Source organism: Ammospiza caudacuta, chromosome 5, assembly GCF_027887145.1.
Source record: "Ammospiza caudacuta isolate bAmmCau1 chromosome 5, bAmmCau1.pri, whole genome shotgun sequence".
NCBI classification, from domain to species: domain Eukaryota; kingdom Metazoa; phylum Chordata; class Aves; order Passeriformes; family Passerellidae; genus Ammospiza; species Ammospiza caudacuta.
This window is the reverse complement of record NC_080597.1, coordinates 43,745,135-43,760,456: the sequence shown is the minus strand read 5'-3', so window position 1 is coordinate 43,760,456 and position 15,322 is coordinate 43,745,135. Positions and strand designations below refer to the sequence as shown.

The window sequence follows — 15,322 nt, the reverse complement described above, 5'->3', positions numbered from 1 at the left end:
AATAATGATAAGACTTTTCACATCCAGAGGCATAATGGTCCACGTAAACCAGCAGTATGCGGCATCTCTGAAACACCCTTCACTAGTGGATCTCAACACCTTTTTAGAAACGCAGGAAATAGTGCGCTGGCATTTGCTTTTCCATCTCTTTACGTTCTTAATTAACTTTAACCAACCATGATGTGCTTTCGGCGCACCTTTGAGCTGTGACTGAGCCACGGCTCCTAGCTGGAGCGCACTCGAGGGGCGGCGTTCCCCCAGGAGACCCCGGCCACCCCGGCCACCCCGGCCCCTCAGCCCCGGCCCCGTCGCCCCCAGCCCGCGGTGGGGCGGGGCGGCCGCGGGCGTGCGCGTGCGCGGGGGGCGGTGCGCGAGGTCAGCCCTCCCCGCGCCCGCCCCTCCCTCCGCCCCCGCCGCGCCAGAGCGAGGCTGGGCGTGCGGCGTCACGGCGACGGCCCCGAGCCGCGCCCCGGCACAGGCGGCGAGCGGAGCGCAGCGGAGCCGAGCGGAGCGCAGCGGGCGCGGCGCAGCGGGATCGGCCGGCGAGGCGGCGGCGGCGGCGCGCGGTCGGCGGGGAGCGGAGGCGCTGTCCGGTGGGTTGCGGAGGGCAGCGCGGGCCGGGCCGAGCCGCTGTGGCGGGGAGCGGCGCGGCGTCTCTGGTACAGGTGGCGGGGCGGGGCGGGGTGGGGTGGGGGCGGCGGCGAGAGGGGGGTGGCGGCGGCGACGGCGGGGAGCGGCGCGCTCTGAGGAAAGGGGCACCAGCCCGGAACATGGCGGAAGTGGAACCGGGGGCCGCCGCCTCGTCCGGCCTCAGGCGTGGTGGGACCCCGAGGGGGTGGGGGGAGCGGGGCGCCGGGGGGCAGCCGTCGCGGTCGGGCCCAGGGCCCGGCCCTGCCGTTCGCCGCCGCCCCCCGGCCGCCGGTCCCCGGAGCAGAAGTTGGAGCGGAAGCGGAAAGTTGTAACCCCGCGGGTCGGGGCCGCGACGTGGGGCCCGCACGGCCGCGGGGAGGGGCGGGTGACGCCCGGCGCGGGCGGAGAAGGGGACGGTGCCCGGCGGCCGCCGGCGTTGTCAGCGGGAAGTCCGAGGCGAGCCCCACCTAGTCCGGCCGCGGGAGAGAAGCCGCTCGCTCTTTCCGGCCGTGCGTGGGGGCGAGGCGGGGGGGTCAGGCCGGGCGCGGCCGGCCGGGGCAGCCCGCCGGGCTGTGCCTGCTGGGGGGGCCACGAGCGGGACAGGCGGCCAGCGCGGGGCCTGCGAGTTCCCTTCCTGCTTATCGCAAAATGAAAAGGAAATGACAGGGATGTTCGCCTCGTCTAAGCGCCCCACCATCACCCGTGTCAAAGCAAATGGAAGAATTTGACTGACACTTCCTGCGCCAAACCCGTTTACTGAGCCTGAGGTCCTGGTACCCTTCTGCGTGCGTTAGTGAAGAGGTGGTGGAAGGAAAACAAAGTTTGCAGAGGGGAGAATAAAACCAAATCTGTTCTTGCATTGGCCCTAGATTACAGAGGAGGATGAGAAACCAAGGTTTTTGCAAAAAAGAATAGCATGCTTTTACTCCTGTTTCCATCTTGAAGGCATGGATTATGCTGCTCAGGGTAAATGAAACAAATAAAGGAAAGTCTTTCTCTGTACTGCTTTGGGATATGATAGTAAGGTAGTAGAGTTCCAAGACAGAGGGTATGTCAGAGATGCCCAAGTTGAAAGTCATACAGGTTGTCTATGTGTTCTTGCATTTAGATGTTTTGATTAATGTAATTGTAATTTTTCACATATAACAGCTACATCTTACCCCAGCATGAGATGTGTAGATAGTGTATGACAAAGACTTTTCAGTAGTCTTTCACTGTGAAGTATATGATGAAATTACTCTTATAAGAAACGGAGTCAAGAAACACTCTTCCTTTCCGTGAATTATAATTAAAGGGCAGGGAAGCAATCACATTACATTTAAGAATAACCATTCGAAAACAAGAGTATTTCCCTTTGGAAAGAGTCTCTTATCTCTGTGAAAAACTTGTAACATTATTTAAGTTATTGCCTTTTCGATGGCTTGCCTTTATATTAAAATCACAAGCTTTTGGGAGGGGAAAAAACTAACCAAACTTGGTAGAGTTGAGTATTTAAATTTTTATTATTCATTGCATCTTTTTTTTACTCTTCCTCAAAATCTATCCTGTAAACTTCGTTTTAGATAAAAACAAACTGAGTGAATAGTGGGGTAAACTTGTACTATTCACATTAAAGGCTTTGCAAAAATAAACTGACTAATGAGATGAGATATTTTATTCCTTTGGTACATTTATGTTTCAGGGATGCTTCTTGTAGTGTTATGAGCTACTTCAGGTTTAACTTAGAGCTGTAGTGTAAAACCTATTATTTTCTGTACCCAAGTAACTGAGTTTGGAGTTACACTGTGCAGTGTAAGTGCCATGTATTTTTTTTTGCAATGAAGATGATCATACTTGGAGCACCTGTCTGCCTAGGGGTGAAATCATCTGCAAAACAGAGTTCAAAGACCAAAAAAGAAGTAAAACCAGAACTTTTATATGGGGGGAAAAAACCCAATAGACTTTTTACTGTCTATACTTGTGTTTCTATTACTGTATATGTGCACCAGATAAGTTTTCTGAGTGAATTAAAATTGTGCTATTTTGTTCCAAAGCTCTCCTGTAGGACAGTTCATCAAAAATAAATCTGAAGTGAGCCATGACAGTTCTTTTTGTGCTGTGCCAGTTTTTGCAGAGTAAAACTGACTGTCTTTTTAATTGAGAGCCTTTCTGGAGCAGAGGCAAACAGATGGGAATCTAGGTGAGGGCCTACAAAAGGAGAAAGAAATTGCTTCCATGGCTGAGGAAGGAAGTGTGCTGAAGGCTACACTGTAGCTTGTGATCTCACAGTAAATGTGACAGGGAACTAAAATAAACAGTTGTCCACCTATCATCTGGGGTGTGGGAAGTGCAAGAGTCACAGAAGTACTTGAGTAGTTGATGCTTACTGCTACCGTGCCAATGCTGTCATGCACAGAGCTCTGAGCTGCTCGGGGTTAGGTACAGAGAGGTGCTCTTGAGGATAAGAATATCTTACTGATAAGAACAGGCACTCTTGTCCTTGGGTGTATGCTGAGAGGGTGGGCAGCTCCTGTGTGAATTGGCCTTTCTAAGGAATGCTTAGATGGCTTTCAGATACCTCACTGACATTTGAGAGTGTTCGTCAGGTTGGGCTCCAGTTGGGAGTTTTAATCAGAATTGCTCCCTTAGCAGAACAGATCGCTCAGCACGAGCTGTGCGGCACCAGTCCGTGTTTAGCTTGTGGTTGGTTGTGCGTGCTGCCGCTCCTTTAGCTCAGAACTGATCCAAGAGCAGACCGAGTGCTCTGTGTGGTGTCAGTGTGCTGGGTCCCTGCTGAGCTGGGGCAGGCCTCTGCTGTGTTCTGTTGCATCTAGGTCAGGTACAGGGATATTTTAGACAGCCTCCTTGTTCAGGGAGATGAAAGGAGTATCTACAGTAACTACACCTTCATATTTCAAGGCAAACTTTGTTTTCCTGCTCAGATGTGGTTAAGATGCTGTGTTTCTATTTTTCTTGCATAAAGCAGGGGGAAAAAAGTGCTTTTGTACTTTAATGCAGTTAATACACCTGTTTTCGAGCTGAGTTTTCAAAGTTGTTTAACAGTTGAGTGTAGTAGATCTGTAGTATCTTAGAGCATCTAATATATGGCTTTTTCCTTAAGGCCTGTCATGCATGAGGCAACTGGGTGAGACAGGCATAGTAGAGGTAATATTTTAGTGAAGTTATGGCAGTTTGCTTGTGGTAGGCAAATGCTATTTTGAGAAAGTCAAAGACCTTGTCTGCTGGTACAGATTGTTTCTTCATGAAGGAGTTGAATGAGGTTACCTTCAAAAGCAGCAGTAGGTTATGGCTACTGGAAACTCTCATTTCTCAAGCTTTAGAATGTGTAAAGAAACATTGTAGCAACTAAAGTGAAAAAGTTTTTTATTTTTATGTGTGCCTGCTCATGCATGCTGTTGTGAGCTCCTGACGTACTCATACTGCATGTTCTCCCTTCCAAGAGCAAGGAAAGGGAGGAAGGCTGTAAACACCAGGTTGGAAATCTGCCTATTAGGCAGTTTTTGAAATATAAAATTAATTATTTGGGGGCCCTCTAGCTATTCAGGATGCTTCTTTTTCAAGAGCAGTGTTTTAATTGTGATTTTTACTACTGAAGCAGTAGAGTGAAAGTCACTGTCAGACCCTAGAGAAATGTGTGTTATAGAATTACAGAAACTTTTTAGAGGTGAACCAGGAGGAAGAGGAGGCATTTGACGTTATTTTGTACACTGTTCCAGTCAGCACTCTTTAGTTATTAATCTAAGGACTTGATGTTATTTGAAGTAAGTCCTGGCTATGCAACTACAAAAAGAGACTGCCGAGTAAGTCCACATGGTCAGTTCATTCCTGACCAAGGGAGAAAGGCTAGACTGTAGTGCAGGGGTAGGACAGCCTAGCCCTTCTCATGGATTGGTGTTTGCATCCTGTGCTAGACAAGCAACATCTCATGTTTCTCCCCAGCTTGAAATTCTCTTCAGGAAATCTGTACTTTCTTAGATCACTTGGTATCATTCCTGCAGCTGTTGCAACACAGGAAGCTGGCCTAAATCTGAATGACTTGACCAGGTCTTCAGCAAAATGGATATTGTGTGCCACTGTTACTCGTTCGTGAAATAATTTCCAATGTATCTCTAATTGGAAGATACATTGTAGAGCTGTGAGAAACCTTTCATGATTAAATTTTTGGGCAGTATTGAGGACCTGGAACTGGAGAACAGTTCATTTTTATAACTGAAAACAAAGCAAGACTCTGTCATTAATTTTTTTTTTCATAGAAACTCAGGAGAATGTGTTCTTTGCATCAAGATTTGTTGACATTGAAGTGACTCTTACAAGCTTTAATTATAGCAGTTATTACCTAATTTCAGTAGGTAATCTGGATTAAAAGAAAATATGTACTTCAGCATTTCTATTACTATAGCTTACTCTATAACTTTCTGTGACATTGTCTTCAGTTAAACTGAAATAATTTGTCAACGCAGATAGTCCCTGCAACTTTCTTTCTTTTTGTTTTTCTGCATTAGTTGTCTTAGCTTTTGAAGTCTTGTCCTATTTTTTCCCACTCACAGTCTCTGTTTCTGAAAGCTAACCAATTGTGCCTTCACTTTTTTTATGTCTGCAGTGAAGAAAAGTTTCTTTAAAGCATGCTTCGTATATCAGGAGGAAGCAAAAAAATCAGTGCCACCACGTCTCTGTTAAGGATGAGCTGCAGACACTTGTGAGTTATCTGTGTGGAGTTCAGAGGGCACATACAGGAGATAGAAGGAGAACCTGTCACTAGGAGTGGCACTTCAGCACTACACAAGTGAAAGTGGTTTTGGTAATTGCAGAGTCAGACCAGCTACTTTGATTTTTTTTTTATTTTTAGCAGTTTCATGTATGGTCAGTATTTTTTATTTGAGATGAACATTGGACTACATCACAACCCAGATAACAGTGATTGTTAAGTTGTGAAACTGTACAATCCCTGTTTGCAAGTTAATCAAATTTCTATAACACTTGGTCTAATACCTCCCCTAGAAGTGATTTGTTAGAAGACTAGTGGAAAGTTGCAAACTGTTGCAGAAGGGTAAATTGGAATGTGGAGCAGAAGTAATCTCCATTGACGTGGAAGTTACCTAAAAATCTTACTTTCTGCAATAGAGTGTTTAGGACCCGATTGATTTATTTATCAGGTGACAATTACTGTTGCTACTGAGTTGTGGAAATGATCAAAGCCAGACTGGGTGGGGCCCTGAGCTGCCTGATCTAGGGGGTGGAATCCCTGTGTGTGTGCCTGGCAGAACTGCACAATCTCATAGGTCCCTTTCTACTCAGGCCATTCTGTGTGCCTGCCTGTGTCCGGGTGCGTGCGGGGACAGCCCAACAGCGTACAGGAATCTGTCACTAATCTTGTACACATGAAGCAGTTAGGGGGGTTGTTAGAATTTGTAAGATGCTGTCAGTAACTCTCCTGTGATCTTTCACTGTGAAGCTACCTACAAGGTAACATTCTGATGTACTAATTGACCCATAAATGTAGCCTACTTGGCTTCATATGATTGTGTTTTGGATAAAATATTGCTGAAGGATTTTCTTTTGGTTGGGAGAATGTATAAGTACAGCTTGGCAAAATATTGACTCTTGCACTTCTGGAGTTATATTTATGTTGTTAGTATGAACAAGGATGTATCATACTGTCTTTTTGTGACTCTTCTGACTTGTTTAAAATGGAGATTTGATGGGCAGTAGACATTCTATGAGTCTGGTGATTTTATTCCTATTCAGGAATATTTGTTATTTAGTGTCTGTTGTTTGTATTGGTAGAAGCATACAGAAAATGCAATGTTGTCTTCATGGGTCTTATGATGAGGAGTGTCAAAAATGAGTTTGTGGCAAATGTGAACTCTCCTTCAGAATTCTTACAAATATACTACCAATCTATGGATGAATTTCCAAGGCGGTTTTATAGCAACACGTTCAAGATGCCTTGGACTTGTGTTTTCTGTTATGTTCAAAAATCTAAACCTCTACCAAGATAAGTTATTTCAGAATGTGCCATGCTTCTAGAAAGTGATGCCAAATTGTCATCAAATTGTCACTTGGTAGAATCAAAGAGACTGTAGTAGTCCTGTGGCATCAAGGAGCACTGAAGAGGCAAGAATAGCTAGCTGGCTGTCATGCTGGAGAATATCACTCCTCCATTTTTCTGATATATCTTTTTTGACTCAGTAGCAGATTAGATGGGATTTCACCAAAGAAGAGACCCCCTGGCACTTAATCTCTGTGGACATTGGGTAGGTTTGGAGACAAATAGAGAGAAGCTGTAATACTATGATAAGCAAGCACTTGTAGCTAGTTTTTTCTGGATGCTTGGTCTTCAAATGTTCTTACTTTTGGTGTACAATTTTCTACTTGCTTTTAAATCTGAATACTAGAGAGGGAAGCAAGCATTTCTAAATTACAGCTATGTATACCTGTACTTTATGTCCTTATTTTATTGTTACTTTTTCACCTTTCTTTATATTTGAGCTGCAATTTTTGTTTGCTTATATTTTTAATGATCCTCTGGTTTTTGTCTTGATCACCTTAAACCTTTTATTTCAGGAATTGCCCAAAGCTAAACTGAGGTTCAGCCAGAGATCTTGCATAGAAAACTCAAGTGTGGTAGCTGAAATTCTGCGAAGACTGAGGAGTTGAAAATGAGGTTTTACAATTAAGGGCTTTAGGCTGCTGTGTATGCTTATGTTTGGCATCCTTTTGATCTGTGTATTGCTTTACATCAACTCTTAAGAGTAATCTCAGAAGAAGAGTGCTGTGTTAATGTAAGTACAAATTAGAGTGACAAAGTAAGACTATTTCATGTGGAGCCTGGAACAGAAAGATCTAGTAGGTTGTCCAGTTTTATGCTTGAAGAGCAAAAAAGTCCTGAAGTCCTCCTTTTCTGCTGGAAATCTGGGTCCTGATTTGCCAGGAAACAGGTGGAGAAGCACCATTAAGTGCACGTTAGTTTGGACATAATTAAGCTGCAGTAACCAATATTTTGAACAATGTGCAATCTTGCTAACTAGTTCTGCTTCTAGCCAGAGGCAGGATCTTAAGATCCAGTTTGCAAAAACGTTTTTCAAAGACAAATATGTTAATTTGAAAATATTTGTACTTACAGGTAATGCAATTCTGTTACTTAATCTTATTGTGAGACTACTTTTAAAATAAGCTGTAAGTTTCACAGAGGAAACCTGAAGCCTCTTTTCTGAGCTGAATGCTGAATCTGCTGTGGTGGAAGTGAAAATAAGGAATCATTCACAGGCTTGCCTACAGAAGGCTGAAGTCACAGATCACAAGAACCTAAAGAGAGCAATCATTTGGTAAACTGCAGGCACCTTAAGCAATGTGGGGATGAAAGACTGGTTCCCTGAAGGATAAACCTGCTTCACTGGGACAGTCAGGGCAGACTGAAAAGTCATTCTTCTGCTTGGGCTTTGCCCCAAATACAGATTGCTTTGAGATGCTTGTATTTAACTTGCTAACAGTAAAACTCCTCAGTGAAGGGTTAAGGATGTAGTGGTGATGCTCATTCAAGTGCTGTGGTGATTGTGATTGTCATAGCGTAAATAATAGAGGACTCTTAGAAGACAGACGTGCAGATTTTGTTTAGAAAGGTCTGCCCATCCAAAACTCTAAAGTCAATTTTACATTTCAGTAACCTTTGGACATCTTCTGTTACCTTATCAATGTGTTTGATTTGTTGTTGATTGACCCTGGGTGGACATCAGGTGCCCACCAAAGCTGCTGTATCACTCCCCTTCTCAACTATATGGGGTTTGCGTAGGCAAAGTTTGGTAGCATGTAGGCTATAGGACTATCTTCTGTGAGAAGCTGCTAGAAGCTTCTTCTGTGCCTGGCAGATCCAGTCCCTGGTAGTTCCAAAGATGAACGTGCCACTAGTCAAAGCTTGATCAATTAGAAATGGTGGTAATGTCTCTGTGATAACAGATTTCGGAAGAAGAAAAAAGAAGTCACTGCACATTTGTAATTGCAGCCAGAGAAAAGCAGGGTGAGCACATATGAGAGGAGCAACTCCACGAACACCAAAGTCAGTAAAGAAAGAGAGGCAGGAGGTGCTCCAGGCACCAAAGCTGGGATTCCTCTGCAGCCTGTGGTGCAGCCCATGGTGATGCAGCTGTGCCCCTGCAGCCCATGGAGGACCATGAGGATGCAGAGATCCACCTGCAGCCTGTGGAGGATGCCCACACCAGAGCAGGTGGATTTCTGAGGGGAGACTGTGAACCCATGGGAGGCCTGTGCTGGAGCAGGCTCCTGGCAGGGACTTGCAGACTGATGGAGAGAAGAGCCTCACACTGGACAAGTGCCCTGGTAGAGCTTGTGATCCTATGGGGGACGAATGCTGGAGCAGCCTGTCCTTGAAGGACTGCACCCTATGGAAGAGTGATCCATGCTGCAGCAGTTTGAGGGGTTCTGTTGCCCATGGAATGGACTCATTGCAGCCATTTGCAGAGAACTGTTGTTAGTGAGATGGACTCACACTGGAGTAATTAGTGGTGAACTATTTCCTGTGGGAGGGACCCTGTGTGGGAGCTGGGGAAGGCCTCCTCTCCCTGAGCAATGGGAGAAAGAACCTGTGATGAACTGACCATAACCCCCATTCTCTTCTCCCTGTGCTTCTGGGCAAGAAGGTAAAATTTAGGAAGGAGGGAGGGGTGAGGGGAAGGTGTTTTACGGTCTTCTTAAAACCACATTATCCTGCTCTGATTTTGTTAGTAATAAATTCAGTTAATATCTCTAATTTCAGCCTTTTTTGCTTCTGATTGGATTTGTTGAGTGATCTCTTCTGGTCCTTACCTCAACTCATGAACCTTTCATTATATTTTCTCTCCCTTGTCCAGGGCAGAAGCTTATGGTAAGAGTCTTTGGTGGGTGCTTGGCATCCAGCCAGGGTCAACTCACTGCAGATAGAAAAAATACAGCACAAGGCTTGTGAATCAAGATAAGGACAGGGAAGACCTCTTGCCAGTTGTTGTCATGGGGATAAAATAGACTCAGCTTGGGGAAATCAGTTTAATTTATTGCAAATCATATACGATAAGATAATGAGAAATAAACCCAAATCTTAGTAACACCTTCTTCCCTGGCTGAACTTAGCTCCTAAATTTTCCACCACCCCTCCCTTAGAGGCACAGTGGGGTAGGGAATGGGGGCTACAGTCAGTACCATGTATGTGTTGTCTCTGCTGCTCCTTCCTCAGTAGGACTCCACACACTCTTCCCCTGCTCGTGTGGGGTCTCCCATGAGAGATAGTCCTTCACAAACTTCTCCAGTGGCAGTCCCTTCTGGGGGTGCAGTCCTTCAGGAACAAACTATTCCAGCATATTATTCCCATAGTGTTACAGTCTCCTTCAGGCATTTAGCTGCTCTGGCCTGGGGTCTTCTATGGGCTGCCAGTGGATCTCTGCTCCACTGTGCACTTCCATGGGCTGCAGTGGGACAGCCTGTCTCACCATGGCTACAGGGGAATCTCTGCACAGGCACCTGCAGCACCTCCTCCCCCTCCTTCTTCACTTCAGTTTGGTGTCTGCAGAGTTGTTGCTCTTGCATATTCTCACTCCTTTCTCTGCTGCTGTTGTTCCCCTCGCAGTTGACCCCTCCAACCCTCTTCTTAAATATGTTGTTCCATAGGTGCTGCTGTTACTAATGGACTCCGCTTTGGCCTGCAGTGGGTGTGTCCTGGAGCTCATCTGGCACTGGAGATGGGGGAAGCTTCTGGCAGCTCCTCACCAGAAGCCACCTAGCTAACAAAACATTGCCATGCAAACCAAATAAAATTTGGCTTCTAGCAAAGTGAGTTTTGAGGTATGACAGGTTTCTCCAGAAAATGGCAAGCTTTTAAGATGCAGAGGAACCAAGAATTATGGTCTAAATATGAACGAGAGTGATCTTAAGAAGATTCAAATACAATCTTGTGGAGACTTGATTAAACAAGTTTAATCCTCATTAATTTGGTAACTTGGTACTAAAGATCTAGTTCATGTAATTGAAAGTGGTGTGGGGATGAGTGTAATTCAAATTAATTTGGTTAAAATTATTCAGTTTTTTGTGTAGGTGTCCTCATGGGAGACAACATGAGCTCAGGCTTGCAAGTGTGAATTACCTTTGGTGTTATGCTCCTAACTCAGATCTTTCACCTCTTGAAAATTTGTGGCCCATTAAATGAGAGTTCTAGGGGTGCTAAGGTGCATCAGCTGCTCACAGAGCAGGTGTAGAGCTATAGCAGTTCACAGCTTTGCATGCAGACATTAGCTAGAGTTGATTTTATGTAGGCTGTTGGTTTGTTTTTTGGGTTGGATTTGTTTTGTTGGTTGGTGTTTTTTTGGCAGGGGACAAGGGGATGGGGAATTGTTTTCGTGGGTGGGATTTTTTCTGTGGGGTTTAGTTTTAATTGGTTGAGCGATTTTTGTGTTTGGGGTTTTTCTTCAATACCCTCTTCTGGAGCTTGTAGCAACTTAACAGTTGCCTAAAGAACAACCAAGTTGTCTGTGCATCTCCATATAGGCAGAGGTGAGAAGATCAGTGTCTGCCGTTGTCACCTTCAGGTTAAGGTTTGCTTGTGGGTTGGACATTATCTGCAGGGCAACCATCCCTAGGTTCAAAGTGATACTGCCTTGCTGCCAGAAAGAGAACAGGATTATTTTTTTTTTTGTTCAGGTTTCACCCCCTTCCATTAAGCATGTCAGACCTTTTAGAAACTCATGTTCATCAGTGGATTGAGCTAATGAAGCTAATTGTGAAAAGGAGGAGTTAAGGTTGAACCTCTGTCATTGCACAAGTAGCAAAACCATGTGGCAGAAAATAGTGGTTGTTGCTGGGTGTCAGTGTATGCCTTTTTCGGTTTACCCTCAGGAAGATGTCTGAAGCTGTAACAAAAGAACCATTGGTAAAAATAGGTGTCATCTGGGTGACTTTCAGTGAGGCTTGTTGCTCATGTTCAAATACCATGTTTCTCTTAGGGAAGTATTAGGAAGTATTGAGAGTTAAAACAGACATGAGTTACAATTACTTGGAACTTGAACTGGTATGGTTCAGTTACCATGAAAGATAATTTTATTCCTGTTAATGAATGCTAGTAGTGAGTAGTCTCAATTTGCATAGAATCAGTGTCTTTCCAACAGATAAAACTTCTAATCTTAATTAAAATGACATATGGGAATTTGTAAAACTTCTCTCTGGCTACCAACCTGATTAGTAATAGAATTACTGTAAATTGTACCGCAGAAGGATACTTTGTACATAAAGGGCCTACACTAGCTGGATTTAAATGGCCAGTAACAAAACTTCATATAATGATGAAGGAAATCTTTTTATATCTGTGCCTTGATGATGTGTTCATAATCTAAACAAACCTGAATAAAACCCACATTTCTTATAGTGAAGATAGTACAAGTAATGATATGTTGGCCTGCAAGCTCTGGTGTTGCCAGGGGTGTATATGTAATTGTATGTTATGGAGAAAAATAGAGGAGAGGCAAAAGGTGATCCTGGAATTGCAGTTAAACCCAGCATTGGCTTACAGCTATAGAAGGAAACCCGATACCAGGCTTTACTAGTTCAGCAGCCAGTGGCACAATCAAAGTAGAGCTAGGATTGCCAGATATTAAGCAGATACCGGATGGAATTTGAGACTAGGTCTTGCTTCTGAAAGAGAAATTAAGATGCCTTTTTCCAAAGAAGAGTACCTTAAGCCAGCTGGCAAGCTTAAAGTAACTTTCAAACTGCACTTAGAAAAGAAATACCTTAACTCTGAAAACTTCCATGCCTTACATGTAGTCCTGCTGGGTATTGTTTTGAAGCTTGAAAGATAAAATTTAGTGTAACAATTATGGGGACAAACAAATAGTTACATCTGCTTTTAATCAGGAGCATGCATATCAGGTAATGTTGTGTGTACTATGATGTGGCAATCCATTAACTTGGAAAAATTGTAGAGCTAAATACTGATCCTTCTCTGTAATGACTGCAGAGCCAAATTCACAGCATCAAATTGCTGGCTCAGTTCTCAGGACTGGCTTTATGGTTGAATATCTAGCTTATGCACAGCCAGATATTGTAACGTAGTAATTATGCATTCTCTGAATTTATTATACCTGTAGTATTTTTTAAAATCTCTATGTTGTTTCTGTTTATTGCCTGCCTGGATTTTCTTTGCAAGCATAAAAATTACTTGCAATTCAGTTTGTTCAGGAATTACAAGGTTATAATTTTAACTGTAAGTCTGACTGGTGGGACATTCACAAACAGTTTTCCTGGGGGATGGTGACTGTTTGACAGGAATAGGGAGAAAATGCAAGATCATGGCAAACAGTCACAAAAACGAAGAATATGCCTGATAAATGCTACAAATTGCATTTGAAACTTAATAGATTCTACAGCATAGACTTTATAAAGTACTCCACATTTGAATTGGCAGGTTAGAATTTTTGCACAAAGTTGAAACTTTAACTCAGTAAGTGTTGAAGCATAGCATATCCTTAGTAGCATGAGAATGTTCATTACATCACTTGCATTGAAAATGCTTTTTATATTTTGTGTGAATCTACTGCAAGTTGCACATGGTTGCTAGTCTCTCACATCAGGAAACTTTCATCATGAGATATCAGGGACTTTAAGCGGGCTGCTTTTACCTTTACAACATCCAATAAATTTATGTTCAAATTTAAGATCTAGCTGGGAGTTAACTTTGACTTAAGAAAAAAAAAATCTGGTTTTATTCAGCTATACTAATTATAGACAGTGGAGCTAGTCTCACAAGGTCAGATGCTGTTAGCTGCTTTTGCAGAAATGGTCCCTGTGTGCAGTATTAATCAAGGTAACTCCCTTCAGTGGAAGGAAAACTTGGTTAAGCTTTCTCTGTGTCAGTGTCCCTGTGGGCTGTTCAAGGAGCAGGTTAAACCTTAGTGCCATGTTTGTGCTACAGTAGCTTGTTCTCAGGTCTCTGGCTGTTTCTCAGGTGGTCAGTATGATTTCGTGTCACTGAATAAGCTTAACCACCCAGCCAGCTTTTTGAAAATCCTCTGAAGGTTGTCTGACATCAGTTAAAATATTTGAACATAATTGAAGAGCTATTTTTGTCCAAGAAAAATTACAGTATTAGTGCCCAAAAGATACTAGCTGTTCAACTGATGAAATACATTGTCAAGACCAGAAACTATCAAAAATAAGTAAAAACTAGAAATAAAAATTGCTTCTAGCTTTGTTTACTGAACAGTTGGTAGCTGTACTTACAGGAATCTTGAGTATGAAAGTCTTTATTAGATCCCGATCAGCTTTTCAGAACTGATTTCTGAATAATGGTTTTTATGAATGTTTATAAATGTGTCAAAGTCAGCTCTGGAGTAGTTTAATTTCTTTTATTAGAGGTACACTTACCCTGTTGAGTAAGGGCTATCTGAATTGCTTTAATTTCTAAAGCCTCTAAAAGTTGGTGAAAATGAACAGGCTTCCACTTGGGGCTATGTTGTCAAAGTTCTGCTTATGCCCTGAAATTCTTCCAGAGGGGGGGAACCCTCTGGGATAAGAGATAAGAATTTAGGACATCTCAAATGCAAGTGTTTGGGGAATACTAAGAACAGCACACATCATTTCTTAATTAGTTGTTTACCTGAAAAGAAGGTTCTAAGACAGGAGATTGAAAACATAGTGGATCCTGGGATGGTTTGGACCTCTGAGTCTATTCCAGTATCAGAAATGAGAAACATCTCTGAAAAGACATAATCCTCTGAGTTTGGCTGGTCCTGTGACTGAACTAGTGCTATTTTTTCAAATATCTGAGCATTGTTATCTTGTTTTGTCACACAGCTAGTATCCCCTTTCTGAGAAAAATATTGGATTTTTTTCCCTTGCCTTTTTTTCCCGCCAAAAAACCAGTGAGTTAATTTGTTTCATCTGTCAATCTAGTGTATGACTCTTTTTTTTTTTTTTTTTTCTCATGCAAATATTTGGGATTAATTTGGGAGTGCTGTTCTCAAGGTGGTTCTAACAAAGTCTCTTTTCCACAGAGGTAAATACTCTGAGGCAAAAGAATTAGGAAAATTTTAGTGAATACAGTGCAACCAAAATGTCAGGGTCTGAACAAGAATCATGGTGTCCATGAAGCACTGAATTATCATGATCCTTTCTGAAAATGATAAGGCTTCTGGGAGGGCCAGTTTATTTAATTCCACACCTGAACAACTAGTTCATATAAGCAAGTCTTGGGGATATCTCCAAGTAAGTGACTGTACTTAGTTCATGTCTTCAGCCTGGGGCTGAGGTCTACTTACAGCTTCATAAGGCTTACTATCACTTGAAAAAATAGGATTATTATCTTTCCCATCCCTTAAATAACAAAGTTCAGTCAGAACCCAAAATTTGAAACTGAAGGAATTGAAAGACCGCTAAATAAAAAATAAAAAACCCACCCCACTTTCACAATTATCACATCAAGCCCCATTACCAATGGTGTATGAATTTCCTTGAATTCTTCATTGAGTGGTTGCTTTTTAGAAAAGCTTTACAAGCAGTAAGTTTGCAGGTTTTTTTCCATTCACCTCTATAGTAAGGTTATTTATTCGTCAACTTCCTTAGCATCATCTTTGGTTTGCATTTTTCTGGAGACATGCTTCAAGAAACTATTGAAGAAAATGTCCAGGAGGCGCTTTTTTCCTGGTTTATCTGAGAAGGA

At 43.1% G+C, this 15,322-nt stretch overlaps 1 protein-coding gene across 1 annotated transcript in view; it reads left to right on the top strand.

Moving 5' to 3' along the window:
* The first annotated feature begins 455 nt into the window (after positions 1–455).
* Positions 456–15,322, top strand: part of RAP1B (RAP1B, member of RAS oncogene family) — a 30,962-nt gene continuing 16,095 nt past the window's right edge. The window contains exon 1 of the mRNA XM_058805994.1: positions 456–593. The gene's annotated coding sequence lies outside the window, so the exon portion shown is untranslated. The remainder of the gene's footprint in view (positions 594–15,322) is intronic.